Raw genomic sequence first — 15,636 nt, 5'->3', positions numbered from 1 at the left:
CTTGTCCAGGTGCCCTTCGATGGCATCCTTTCCTTCTGTTGTGTTAAATGCACTGCTCAGCTTACCTGCAAACTCCTTGAGGGTGCAGATGATCTTTAAGGGCCCTTCCAAGCCAAACCACTCTATGATTCTATGATTTTTACTTCTGTTATTTCACCGTATTTCACTGTTATTTCACTGAACTACCTTAACCACTTTTCTTCCTCTGAAAATTAGTGCAGACAGCACTCCTATTTGAGCATGATGCCCTACCAGCACCTAATGCCATCCTGTTCATTAGCAGCACCAGTCTGACCACATCACTGTTTGTGTGTTTGTACCCTTACAGGTCACACTCCACATCCACGCACATGCAGCATGTTCTGCATCAGCAAGTTTGAAAATTGAATCTTCCCTTCTCTAATTTGCTGAATAAAAGTGGACTGTTGAATGGCTTCACCTACCCCCAAGAGCTTAATAGCTATAAATGGGTCAACAGTGTCATTGTACCGTGACATAAAAGAGGGATACAATGCTCTCATCTGTTGAAAACGTGTGAACCTTTGTAAACAATGCAGACACATGCCGGCCAAGTGGCACATGATGACATCTCTTGGCCAGGCCATTAAATGATTCACTGTCAACAACTTGAAACCAGAATTGAGCAATTGAGCTTTGATTTCAGTCAGAGGGTCTAGCACTTTTGAGCAGAATCCTACACTGGAAAATGTCTCAGAGAGTATATGGATGAGGAGATTTTTTTAACATTTCTCTGTCTAAACGGTTGATGTATCACAGCTCTGTATGTGTGGTCTGCTTCTGGGCTGAATCACATGAGGTTTTGCTGTGTGCTTGAGTGTGGACAGCATGAGACCAAATTTAGACATATTACTCACAGTTGCTCTGTTTTCAGGTTTTAGGCCTCTGGGGACTTCCAACCTTCTTGCTTACCATGTTCACATTCAAAAAACCCTCAGTTCATGGAATCTGCAACTTGGGCATGGATAGCAAAAACCATCTGCTACCATGGGAGGCAGAGAAGCCAACGCTGTAACTACAATATTTTCTCTATCCCTTCCTATATAGGGGAAGAAATTATTTTGTTTACATACAAGGAATCAATTCTGTGTTATAGAACAACGAAACTGAACTGTTTGCCAAATTTATTCTCAAACTTCAAACTCATTAGACCATCTGCACTAATGTTTACAGCTCTTCCTTCCAATAACCAGCACACCTTTATAGTCACAGGGTTTATTTAATCAGCCCTGTCTGCTGAGGAAACAAACTGAGAGTAGATGCTTATAGTTTGCCAGATAATCCCTGTCAGGGATTACAGCCTCCTTATTACAAAAAATAACTCTGTAGAGATGAAATAAAAACAGGTCAATGTAGCCACTAATAATAAAGAAAGCTAAGGTTAGCTTTCCAAGTCAAACAACCGAGAAAAATATAACTTCAGAAATCAACCAGCCACCACATCAAAAACTAAGTTGTGGTCCTCAACAGAGTTTTACATGAGATGACTCACCAATCAATTTTAAAGTTGTTACAGCCTTACATAACAAATTATTATTTGTCCTACATAATAACTAACTTTTTACTTGCAAAATGCACTGTGAGCAGAAAAGGTCTGTGGCAGATTTTGGAACGTTTAGGATGTCCCCCCAAGTTCCTTAAAATGATCATCTCACTCCACGAGGATCAACACGGTCAAGTCAGATATGGCAATGCACTTTCTGAGCCCTTTTTAATTAAGAATGGTGTGAAACAAGGCTGCGTTCTCGCTCCTACCCTATTCACAGTCTTCTTTAGCATGATGCTCCAAAGGGCCATGGCAGATCTCAATGATCAGGACGGTATCTACATTCGATACCGTACTGATGGAAGCCTATTCAATCTAAGGTGTCTGAAGGCCCACACTAAGACTTTAAACCATCTTGTCCGGGAGCTGCTCTATGCTGATGACGCCGCCCTTGTCGCCCACACAGAAGCAGCTCAGCAGCGTTTAACATCCTGCTTTGCAGATGCTGCTGAGCTCTTTGTGCTGGAAATCAGCTTAAAGAAGACAGAGGTTCTCCATCAACCTGCACCTCAGGAAGTCCCCCATCATCCCCACATCACCATTGGCCAATCAGAGCTCAAATCAGTCCATCAGTTTAATTACCTAGGCAGCCTCATCTCCTCGGATGGTAAGATTGACGGAGAGATAGATAACAGGTTAGCAAAGGCATACAGTGCTTTTGGAAAACTTCACAAAAGAGTATGGTGTAATAAACACTTGAAGAAAAGCACCAAGATCAGCGTTTACAGAGCCATAGTGCTGTCTACTCTCTTGTATGGTTCCGAATCATGGGTCATCTACCGCCACCACCTACGTCTCCTAGAACGCTTCCATCAACGCTGCCTCCGAACAATCTTAAACATCCACTGGTCAGATTATGTGACCAATACATCTGTTCTAGAGCAAGCAGCTGTCACAAGTATAGAAGCCATGTTGATGAGAACACAGCTGCGATGGGCAGGGCACGTCTCAAGGATGAAGGACCACCGCCTCCCTAAGATCTTGCTTTACGGTGAACTTGCCACCGGCTGCCGCATGAGAGGAGCCCCGAAGAGAGATACAAGGACTCCCTGAAACAACATCTCAGCCTTGGCCATATTGATCACCATAACTGGTCTACTCTGGCCTCAAATCGGGAGGCCTGGAGACACACCATCTATAACGCTGCTGTCTCCTTTGAGAACACACGCAGGATCACCCTCGAGGAGAAAAGGCAATGCAGAAAGAATTGTGTTCTGCAGAATATGCCATCTAAAGAGTCTTTCTACTGTGCCTTTTGCAATCGGATATGTCTATCTTGTATTGGCCTCATAAGTCACCAACGTGCCTGTAACAAATGTGGTTAGAGCCTTCCCAAATCTTCGTTCGCAAAGCCCAGCCATGATGATGACTTGCAAAATGCTGTTACAAGAGTGAAGTCCTCCCTCCTTGCCACAGATACAGAAAGGCTAAAGCTGCTCTCATGGTTTGAAAAAGCAAATCAAGATGTAAAAAAACCTGAGCAAAACGCCCAAAGCAGATCATTGATACCTCAACATTTACTTTAGAAGCTACTATTCTGGCTGTTGTATTCAATCTAGAAAGCAGACTGCCTCTTCCAGAGCAGTTTCAAAAGGATAAGATCTTTGAGATTCTTGTGAGACATTTTTAAGAGAGCCGTGTAAAGTCCTAACACTTTTCTACCTGGAAGCTAAACTTGCCTAGTACAATAGGATTAATACATATGAATCCTTTGTGCCTTCTGATTAAGACCCACACCCATTCACAACTAATTATTACTTACTTGGAATTGTTTAGGATAAACTTCAAAGAACTCCAGGGCATGATAAACTGCAGCTGAACTGGTGACAGTCTTCCTGGAAAAAGTGCTCCTAAACGCTATCTTTTGACTATTCTGTGCCATAAAACAAAAATCTCCAAAAAGTGGAATAGGTCTGCTGGTACTGTAATATAGGTGCAGAAGGTTTTCTTATAAGCCTGTTTAATAACAACTTTGCACCTGAAGATTGTTTTTACTGAAATCAGGTGATACCCGTGCCATTAAGTAACCTTTATGAATGCTGCAGTTAATTCTTTCTCTTCTGTGCACTGTCCCCTACTTATTGTAATACACAGGGCAGGAGGGACTGAGGGGGTGTTTGATTTGGGGGTTTTTTGTGAGGTGAATGGAAAACTCCATCCATACGACTTGTTAAACTCAACGGGGCATAAAGCAAAGAACAAAAGTCAAGAGCTCCTGTGCTGTGACTGTGGCTGCAGGTTTAACTTCAGTTACATTATGGAGCTGTGACTGCAGAAGGCAGGAGCACTTCATCTCTGGAGGGGGAGATTTTAATGAACCATTGAGCTGCCAACCATAAAATGTAGTCAGAAGGGATTTTACAATTCCCTTTCACTGGAAAGAGGCTTACAAGAAGCTTCAGGGGCCAAAAATACAGAAACATTTACATGCTAACCCACAGGAGTTAGCACTGCTGTACTTCCTGGCAGCGTGGTTGAAGTAAATTTCCTTGGCCCAGCTGCTGGGGAGCAGTGTAGAGATGGCTCTGCTGGAACCTAGCTATGTCACCAGCTCTCAGGGATACAAGCCTAGAGATCCAAGCGGGAAGGCTTCACCCCACTGAGTTGAACCTATAGATCTCTTAGAGAAAATATTCATTCTAGTCTTATGGCTTATGACTTCAGGTAACACAGGACAAGTTTTCCCAGTGAAGCCACTGAAACCAAATCTTTTGAGTTCTTGCTTTGTTTTACAGGCCTTCTGTGCCTGAGGTCTGCTGGAGGCTAATGACTGAGCCCATTCCCTGCAGAAAAAGTGGAGAGTCATCCCTCCTTCCTGGCAGTCCCTGGTCCTCAGAGGGTCACCTCCAGCTTGTTTCAAGAGAGGAGAGCCCTGGCCTGTGGAGGTTTCTCTGGGTCAAGAGGTATCAGCAAAGTGTTGGATCATAAGGCCAGGATCTGTATGAGAGCTCAGTCTCAAGCTGACTACAACTTAGCAGTATGGAAAAAAAGTTGTGAAGTCTGAGCACCATTTTCTTCCCATTTTAAAGTGATCCAGGGATTAGAACAAGCAAAGAGGGTTTGCTTGGGCTTTGGGGTTTTTTTCTCCTATTAATTCTTCAGAAGAGTAAGGATTTAAAAAGTTGAAAAAGTGATCTCACTGTTCTGACAGGTAAACTATAAAGGCTGAGTTTGGCACTACTGACATTTTACTCATTAAAAAATATTTTTGGTTGTGTCATGCAGGAGGCAAGACTGTAGTGGCAAGTCCCTTACAGCCTTGAAATATGAGATCACTAAATACATGAAAATTAGATAAACATATAGATTGGTTGACCTCTCTTGGATGTCTACTCCAGAGTTGCTCAGGCTGGGCTCACGTCCTCAGAGGAAGAGAGCAAGAGCAGATGATTTTCCTCAAACTCTGCTGGCTATATTGACTGTCAAAGGAGGCTGCACTGCAAATGTCTAAATTTTTATCTCAGATCCATGTCAAAGGTGTGTTCTTAAGTTTCCATTTTTTTTTGTGTTTCCTCACACTTATTTCACACAAAATACACACAACTGACAGTTGTGGTAGAAGACACAATCCTCCCTTCATTTACCAACAGCTACAGCATAAGAAGCAACAATGAGATCTTCCCCAATGCTGATTTAGTAGTCCTTTCCAACTCTGGATTTAAATAAGGAGAAAGATTGCTTCAGCTCAGTCAAGTCCTTCCTCCTGATGGCGCCGATCAATTAATTCCATTTGTATTTTTGGGACTTGTAGAAAACAATTTTAATTTTGGTTCTCTGCTTCAAATGAGAATTTTTCTTAGAGTAATATCCCAAAAATGAATCCCCAAACCAAATACAGATCTGTGGTACTCAACATATGACTTAGAATATTAATATAGACAAATGGTCTTGGCTTTGCTTAGTTAGTTTGGGTTGTCCATTATGTGTACTGATAAAGCCAGAAGATCCTGAGCTCTTGTAGATATCTTACATGTCCACTTGAAAATATCTTGATCATTTATGTGCTGTTGTATCTTTATTTTTCCCTGGGGTGCAATGGATTTTTCCTTTGAAACCAGAGAAAGCATTAATGAAGAATGAGCTGCACATGTGGGCTACAGAGAATTGCTTTATATTGTTACTTTATGGGAGTAACAAGATCTAAAGGAGATCTGTGGGATTTTGAAGGAAGCAGATGAAGAATTAAGAGTAGTTTGGAAAAGAATACTCACATCCACATACTCCTAAAGAAGGGCTTACTAAAGACCTTGATTGGGCCCAGCTAGAGAAGCTTTCAGAGAAGCTCACTATATTGCAAAGACATAGGTTCTCTTCTGGATCCAGTGACTGCAGAAAAAGTGATTCTCGGCTACTTTTTTCTTTCACAGCTTTCTTTCTGTTAACATCACAATTGCAAAAGCATTTTCTAATTCATATCACTGTTAATCAGCAAAGCTAATTAATATAAGTCAGAGGAAATTAAAGACTTGGTGGAAAAAAGTTTGAAATATTCCAACTGACTGTGTCTGAAACAAGGTAGGGAGCACTAACACAAGTCACTCTGCAGGCAGATCAGTGAGGTATAACCTGTGGCAGTAGGCAATGACAACTAATAAAGGGAGTAATAAGAAATTTAATTGTTAGGAGATCCTTCTCTTCACCTTTGAAAGACTGTCACAGCCATTGCCAGGTTCTGGGAAAGCAAGAGTTCAAGTCGCATCTCATTTTCACGATGCAAAATTGATGTTTCTAGTATTAGCAAATGAGAAGGCTTCTGATGTGAACAGAAATCCTTATGGTTCAAGGAAGCTCAATTTAGAACAGGGATTTCTAAATGTCTGGGCTCAAACTCAGTCAAGGTTGATTTTTGTTTAAAAATTAACAACAAAATTAGTGGTTTGAGATAAGCCTAGTTGTTACCTGGTGTAAACGACAAGTTTTCGGTTGGTTACTTTTACATTCCCACCTGGAGGCTCCCTGATGAAGAGGTTTGCCACAGCTCACATACAGCTTAAACCAAATGTATCACTCTTTGCACAGCCTCTCATTAGTGAAATTATAGATTTACATACATATTCACTCAAAAACTTCATTTCATGGGTTGGTTTGCTTGTTTATTTATGAGACTTACCAAGTTGTATAATTAAGACAGGCCCACAATTCATTATTTTCTGGTTTATTAGCAGGGAATAGGAAAATTTGCATAATGCTTACTATAGAATATTAAACTCTCATAAATCTGTTAAAAGTTAAAAGAAAAACTGATTACAAGAATCCATTCCTTAAGTCTACATATGTTTCTAAAATTGGTACTAAATTTCAAAGCTTCAAACTCCGCCAGAAGCCCTAAAATCCATTAAAGACACTTCTTCCAAAAGCTGTTTCCTGTATCCTGTTAGTCTTTCTATTCACCTTCACACACACACACACACACACACACACACGCACACAAAATATAATTTGGTTTCTGGTCACTACCAGGCTGCCTGGCACCTCTGGCTGTGAAGCCAGGGCATTTTTCCTGTGAATAGACTGCTGTTTGCACCAGCTAATCCCTGACCTGGACAGTGACAACGTTAGTGTTTTCCTGGCTTTGTACAAGATTTATTAGATTTCCTTGTTCAGTGCTTTCTCCAAGCCAAACCCTGCTGAGCCTGAGCAACACCCTCATGATTCATCCTCCCCCCCTGTGCAACAGCAACATGTTGCTCAGTTACGAGAACAAACCAGCATCTGCAACACGGCATCTTCCAAGACAGCCAAGATAATCACTGCTGTACCATAAGCTGGGAGGGGAATGACAACTCCAGCACTGCTGATGCCACAATAATGGTTATTCTGGTGTCCTTGGGGCACTGGAGTAAAAGCAGTACCAGCACTATTGCTGCTGATCACAGAGGGGTAGGCTTCAACCTCTCTAACCTACAAAGCTTGAACTTTTAACCAGATCTGAAAAAAAAGTGTTGCTGGTTTCTGCTAGAACATATACAACTCCCAAACACTTTGCAGGCTGCTCGCAATCAGCCAGAAAAGTTGAAATACTGAAAACATTCTTAGTATGTTGATATACTTCTAATGAAGTTATTTTGTGCTGTCACAATTGCTCTCTCTCTAAAACATGGGAAAGGAAACAAAGGGCAGTATTGCTTCACCTGCTTCAATCACCACCACGTCTGATGTAGCAAATTGGGATGTGAGAACACAGAGTACTAAGAGGAAGGAAAGCAGCAGCTTCCTTTCTTTTCAGATCAGGGTGTTGGTAATGTTGCCTTGGGTGTTGCATTTGAGGAGTGTCTGTGTTGGCATCCTGAGGAACAACAGGCTCAGGTTCTTTGCTAGCTTTAGAAATCAGTAACAGTTAAATTCAAAAACATCCATAGTTTCAGTGTACTTCTCAAATATTAGTCTTTTTAACAATTCTACTAGAGGTTGTCATCCCTATTTTGCATAGAAACAGATGTTTTGAGGAGGTAAGTGGCACTGGAGGATTACAGCACTCTGCTACTGCACTCATTGGATTATTGGATATGCTTTTCTGTTCATCCCTAGTATCCACACGTGTAGGCAAAACTGAGGTTCCCACCAAATGAAACAACAGCTAAGATCAATCCCCTGTAGGTCCCCTTTACTCCTAAACCCTCACCACAACAAACTACTGAAAGATGATGACTTTCCTGAAGCAAATTATAACATTGAAAGTCCAGTTTGCACATGCAGCTCGCTAAAATCTTTTCTTGCAGTACACCCTCATGGATCACTAGCTGCAGCGGTAACAAGATGCAATTGAAAAATAATATGAAGAGCAATCCCTTGCACTACTTGAAATACTGGTATTTCATATCAGGATTAGCTGCCATTTCAAACTCTTCTTGAGCTGCTTCCTCAGTGACATGTTTTTCTTAAAAAAGACTCTCAGTATGGCCTCCTCAATACCACTTGCTCCTTCTGTGGTTCACCTACTGACCTGACTAATAACAGTCACTCTGCATTTCCTGGGGGAAAAAAAGGAAAAAAGAAAAAAGTAGCTCCTTATCATTTCTATCACTCCTGTGTGGTTTCAGGGTTTTCTTCACTAGGATACTTAGGGAAAGTTGTCTTTGGAAGGACAAGTTGTTCTGAGTTTCTACTATCAGAAGACTTCAATTGTAACCAGACAAGAGTGGATAAAAATGTGGGTTAATAATAACTCCTTGAACTGGAATGCAGACTCTTGTCATGAGCATGTGCTTTTGTCCTTTGCTCCCACCTTGTCCTTGATGACTGAAAGAATTCCAATTAGTGCAGATACTGATCACTCAGTCAACTTTTTAGGCCACGGTAGCTTGAAAAAGCTTTAACATTAAAGTTCCTGAAGAGCTATGAGCAAAAACTTTGTCTTACGCGAGGTATGGCTCCTTGTTTGTGCTGCTATAAAAGCTCTTACTAAATCAGTAACATTTCAACATAAATCATTTGCTAATTATACAATTAATAGTCTTCCCTTTGCTTGTAATCTATGTTGTACTACACAGGGAGCAAAGGAAATGTCATGGATGCCACCCTGGACTGAAGAAGAAGCCAATACTTTACAACACATCAGCAATAGCAACCTCGTTGGTCATAAACTGGTTCTGTTGCAACACCTCCCATTCTGAAGAAAGAGGCAGACACAGAGGCAGCTTAGTCTCTGGATCCACTGGTGTGTCCCCTACAGGCTTGTCTCAATATTTTTCCTCATATAAATCTAAGTAGACCCATGTGCCAGGTGCTTGATGGCTCAAGGTGAGCAGCACAGCCAGTGTTGGGGGGTCAGTCTGAACATGGCTTTGCTTTAAGGCAGCATCTGACCCAGCCAAAGAGGCTGAAGTCCCAGTGACAGAACTTGAAGTTTAGTACTCACTCTTCAAATGGGCAGGACATTCACAATGCCCTCCAGGATGGACATTTCTTCTACCTTCTAATTTCATTACATCTAACTTCAAGAACATTTCTCTTCTCCACAGTTATTCACATTTCTTTTTGCCTGTGCAGAAGTTCCTTAATGAAAAGTAAGTGTCCTGGTTATTCACCAGAATCAAAACTTTCATAAAACTCATCCCTAAAAATTCAATTTATTGACAGTGGTCAATGAAGAAATTTCTTTTCTACAATTTATGTTTTAATATTTTTATATTTCCACTTGTTATGAGACAGATTTAAAAAATCTACAGGAAAAGTTATTTAGAAACATAAACTAAGGATTTACTAAAGTTATTTTCATAAGTCCTTTTGTTTTGATAAGATTCAAAATTTCATCTCATTAAGCACTGCTTTTGTTGTTCTACAAGAATAAAAAGAATATCAAAATTAAGTGCCTAAGGCTGTAAATGAAGTGTTACAGTCTTATTTTGTCCAAATCTGCTTTTTTCCAGTGGGAAAGGTTTATATATGAATTCTTTTCTTATTTTCATTTTTAACAGCCACACAGGCTCTTATCAGCTGCAAAAACAAACAAGAAAACTGCAATGTCTTGAAACAGAAACAGGATGGTAAAGGGTTCAGTATAAGCCTATAAATCTCTAATTATATAAATTATATTTGTAACTAATAATACATTCTGCTAGTCACAGATGATGGAACAAAGACTGGTTAAAGTTTAAAGGAAACTATTATACAGATGAAGAGAAAAACATCCTTTTAGCCTCCTATTGGAGATATTAAATTATTGTCATTATGATGAGCAAAGTTGTTGCTTTGAATGACCCTCATGAGGTTATGGTCTTTCCTTAATTTAAACCCACATGAAAAGAATGGACGCTGTAGAGTTGTGAAACCCTCCTCCTTCTGTCAGTGAATGAGGAGGAGAGAATGTCAGAGGATAATCTGTGTGTTGGGTAAGTGATGTTTCCTTCATGGTTGCAACCTACTGACCAAGTAACATGACCCATGAGGGGAGGACTACCTGTTCAGATGTGGTAAAACAGTGGTTTTTTAGCAGTTACCTTCACCTTTTTTCCTCAGTAAAGCAGGTGCTGCTGGCTTTCATCACAAGTCTAGTATCCTGGTTTCCTCTGTGCCATTTGGCATTCAGAGCAGCTTAGTGATCATTTAAAGCCACCAGGAAATTTCTATTGACAAACTTTTGGAGATGAAACTGTAGGTCTTACACATTCTGAATTTGAATCGGAAGTTGCCAACACTTGAAAAATATATATATAAACCTGCAGTAGTTTATGAAAGCTATGAAACTGTTCACAAAACTGAAGTGAAAAAATATTTTAAAATACTATTAGTTGTACCGTTTTGATGTTCCACCTTTCAAAAGATCATGAGATTACTGAACAACATTGGTTTCTCAGTGCGGTATCTGGGTCATCTAGGATGAGGTAGGGATGAACGCAGGAGTTCTACAGAGGAGACACTGTCTAATACCTAGATACAATTAGGGAAGCAAACTAGTGAAAGAACATCCCTTGCTGACGTGTCTAGCCTAGCATTTCACTTTAGACAGGTCACAGTTGGCTGACAACAGAAATAGCATGGAGACTGAAGCATTACAGAGTTTTTCTGCTGCCTTGCTGCCTTGCTGTCTCATCTCAGTTTCTCCTCTCCTTCCATTCCCACCACATCTCCATTCCACTCGCCATCCATTTTTCCTTTTGGCTTTAAATACACCAGTGAGTTTACAAGAGAAAATTAATTAAGTGACAAAGCCGAGGCGGTGCTGGTTTTGGCATAAAATAATTTCTCCAGGTTGCCTCCTGCTACTGATCTACAATAGAATGGTCCTTCCTGGCCTCCTCCTCCTGTTTGCAGGATGTTTGCAATCTCTGTTGGGAAGGGTACAGTGGTTAATTGGAAATTAGGGCAAGAGGGTGGAGGCTCCTAAAACATAATTATAAAGCACCATGCTCTGTCCCAGCACTGCCATGGGAAAGCAGCTTGTAAATTTAATTTCAATGCTGTAGTGGCTTCTCTGCCAACTGTCTCGCTGCCCTCAAGCAATTGCAGAGGAGCTGCTCCCCAGCACCAACTGTTGGATGACTGTGCCTCCTGTCTCCTTGCCAAGGAGGTTTGGAGCAGCCCAGCCCTAGCCTGAGGGGCATTTTCTGCCCAAGAACTGATACTGGATGTCTCATCGCCGGCGCCTCAGCCCAGGGTTTTCTGCCAATTCAGCTCCTTAGGACCGCACAGTGTATTTCCTAATCTGTTGTGACAGTAGAAATATACTGGTGCCCTAAAGCTGGAACACAGCCTTTCTGTTGCCCAGATCAAATGAATCATGCAGAGCTTAATTTCATGTGAATAGATGTTCTAGATGCCTGCTATTTGCATGTATACAGTACTTTTTCAGTCCCAAAGCCTGACGGCAATTACTGTTTGAGGGGTATTAATTCATATCTTTTTCCTTGCAAGAGGTGGACTGTAGCCCTACTTACCATCGCCATGGGAGACGAAGGAAGCATGATGATAAACCTCTTGAGACAGACACAAGCACTCCCTTTTTGAATGGCCCCTGAATGTTAGTTCATTTTTTTTTAATCGCTAGGCCGGACTACATCTTTACTTTATTAACACAGATGAAATGGAGCTCCCTAACACAAGGAAACTAAAACATTTGTAGAGCTGTAGCAGGGCGCAGATGACATTTCTAGTGGCAGGAGCATAAGGCAGAGACAATGTATTATTTGGCATTCCTCTGTCTTCAAAACATTTTTCACAGGCTGTCAACAAGTCTTTATGTTTGTATTTGACTTTCAGGGACTCTCAAAACCAGACAAGTGAGGAGAAGCCCACGTACAAGCCCAGTCATCTGTAACTTGGCTTAGACTTCTGTGATCTCTCATCTGATAACCTTCAAAGCCGGGCCTTTCTCAGCGTTTCTCTTGCTGTTTGGATGGTATTGCTTGAAAAAAAGACTTTCTTTGGTTTATGTTAGCTTTACATTAGCCATACTACTGTTTTTAATAACAAAGCAGGTACCGTATTTATAGCAACAGAACGAGGCCAGTTCTGAGGCAAATAGATTACTCACTGAAAAGCAAATCAGATTCCAGCTTGCCTTTAAACTCTCAGATTTGTCATTTGTGAATATTTTCATGCACTATAAAATAAAAATTAACAACTAAAATGTCATACCTGCATACTTTGGAGGAAAATTTAAATTTTTCACTTCAAAATTTTATAATTCTAAAATCTGGAAAAAAATACACTGGGAAAAGGAAGCTGAAATAAGTATTTTGGTTTGGGTTGATGTTCATGAAAGTGAGCCAAATAAAAAGAAACCACAAAATGTCCTAAAGAATCAGTCATTTAGGCAAACTTAATACTAAAGTTCTGAATTTTTTTCCACAGTAAGATACAAATAAACACAGCTCAGATTAAAGCTGTTTTGATTACACAAGGTTAATGAATATCAAGACCCATTTCCAATATTAATCCAAGCCAGCACCCCACCCGTAACAACGTTTGCTACATTAGAACAAAGCATCCTTTTCCAAAACATACACTGTGTACTGTCTGTGTAATATACTGTGTAAACTAATATTATATGTAGGAGATGATAATCCACTATGATGCCTGAAGCCATCTTTCCTCCTCATATCTACTTTTGTCTGTTTGCTTTGTGTTAGTTACAATCCTGTTGCAGATTTCAGAGCAATCTTGAGTTTCATCGCTAGGAGGAAGGGGAAATGTATGTGGAGAAGAAATCTTCCCACTTGCTTTGAACCTTTAGAGGACAAATTCCTGCAAGCATCACAGTTCCCAAGTGCCCTCTGGAGCTTGGGAGGTAAAGGCAGAACATGTCATTTCAAGTCCACCACCGTAGAAAGTTTTTGAGCAAAAAGTTCTTGTGCCCTTATTTGTCTTAACTGTGCAGATGGAGAACCAAAGAAGTTTTCTTTAACCTAGTTCTTCACTTTTTTTTTTTTTTAATGCTCCCTCATGCTGGCCTAAATGCTCTTTAAGCATGCACTGCCACAGAGATGAGCAGGGCTCCCCTCCACCATGTCCCTCACATGGACAGGGTGAGGAGTGTTCCTCATCTGGCTGCTGCATAGCCAGCTCAGAATAATTGTGCTCTAGTTTTGGCAAGAGAAAGAAGGGACTTGAAGGATGCCCACTACAGTTGAAACAAGAAGTTGTGTTAAAGTTCAAAGGCGATAATACTGCCCCTGGGTATTGCCATAGGCAGTGCCAGAAGGAGAGGTACTCCTTTTGTCTGGCTAGTGATACATGTTGGATGGAACTCAGAAGCTGACTCTCAGATGATATTTCAAATCAGCCTCCTATGGCAGATGGATGGCAAAGCAGAGCTGGAATAAGATAATGAACAAGATGATAATCAATTTTCTCTGATAACCAGCACTTGGTGACTCAGGATGTCCTCACTTGTGCTGTGACTCAGGGCAAAGTGTAAAGTTTCAGCTGTTTGTTCTCATCCTCCTGTTATTAATCCAAAAGTATTTCTTGGTGTCAAAGCATCAGGCCTAAGAGTTATGAGGATGAATAGGTGCACCTGTTCCCTCCCTTCTTCTCTGTATCATACATGGGAGTATCTTAAGGAAGGTTGTAAGTCTTGACACAGTGAATTTTTGATTTACAAAATTCTTGGGCTAACCACTGTGAGTTTCCAAATCTCTAACCTTCCTCTGCCCCCACACAAAAACATTTCAGATGAATAAAATGGCAGTTTCAACTTGCTAATAACTGATTTGGGACTGTAGGTTAAAACAAAGGGAAACTTTCACTCAAATGGACAACCATCCTGCCATGAAGACACCAGCCATATACAAGGGCCAAATGAGTCCTTCAGGCTTCCTCCCTAAAACTCCCTTCCCTGGGCACTGTAGGAGGTAGAGATGATGGGCAGCTACTCCTTCTGCATACTGGAGGATTCAGAAACCAGTGCCCAGAAGATTTGTTAATGTTAGTGAAAAACAGCAAGACGAGAGAGTACACACTCACATGAAGGAGGGGATGCAAAAGTAATTTGGGTGCTAATCACCCCAAACCATTTTATTGTTAGGACTGCAAGTAGGTTTTAGGATGCCATTTTTGCACTGGAGTGGGTTTTTCTCTTGAACATCAGTTCTTGTTTCTTTCTTCTTTTGAGGATTAATTCTAAAACAGCTTAAGAAAATCTTCTAATTTTCCTAATGTCTACAAGATATTATTACTTCAAATCCTTTTATTTAAGAAGCAAAGAGGGAAGGTTAAGGGATAAAAACGTAGTTGTATTAATGTTTTGTATAAACTTCAGATATGAGCATGGAAAGCACGAATGGGCTTGTCAGGACAGGGTGTGGTAAAACTGGGACAGTTTACCAAAAAAAGCAGTAATGCTTTACAGAAGAAGTGCGGTGAGAAAAATTCCACATGGGAGAAAAGAATGAAAAACTGGAAATAACAGTGCAGCCCCAGCTGTGATTTACACAACTTTGGTCCATCCTCACTCACATTGAGGTCAACTATAGACTAAATGGTGATACTAAGTATGTGTATATGTATATGCCTTCATGTAATATTTTCCCTTCACTCTTTTTCTTGTTTGCATTTTTACTTATTTGTTTGTTGCTATGCTAAGGGCAAGGCTCTAGGGCACCAGTTACTTTTTAAGAAGTGGGTAGGAGGGCATGTAAACCCCGTCTACAGTCAATAGTTGAGTGAATTTGCTTCTCTTGGGTTTACATTTATCTGTGGAAAAACCCTACAAGCAACATCTGCCTCTCTGTTTGATCTGCATTTGAACAATCAAGGGCTATTTAAAGTGCTCTATGATGGATTCTCCATGGATACCTAATATAATTTCTTTTCAGTATAATACAATCATTAGAGTAGGTTTTCACAAAACTGCTTCTACAGAAGAACAGATGGCTTGGGCAAACAGTGGCACAAGTAAAAGGATGTATCATGAAAGCTATCCAAGAGAGTACAGTTTGATTTGCTCTCACCACATTAATCTTAAATAGTAAAATTATTTTGCAAGTTTTTCCTGTAAATTTTTCTCATACCCACCAGTGACATGCAGAATCCTATGATGCATCCACATTTTCACTCTGATCATGAAAAATGAAAACCAAAATCGAAAAAAACTGCTGCATCATTTCATATGCAGGAAATCTGTGGAACTA

This window comes from Pipra filicauda, unplaced genomic scaffold, assembly GCF_003945595.2.
Source record: "Pipra filicauda isolate LSUMZ 115617 unplaced genomic scaffold, ASM394559v2 scaffold376_size704792_pilon, whole genome shotgun sequence".
Classification (NCBI taxonomy): domain Eukaryota; kingdom Metazoa; phylum Chordata; class Aves; order Passeriformes; family Pipridae; genus Pipra; species Pipra filicauda.
This window is presented reverse-complemented; position numbering follows the sequence as displayed.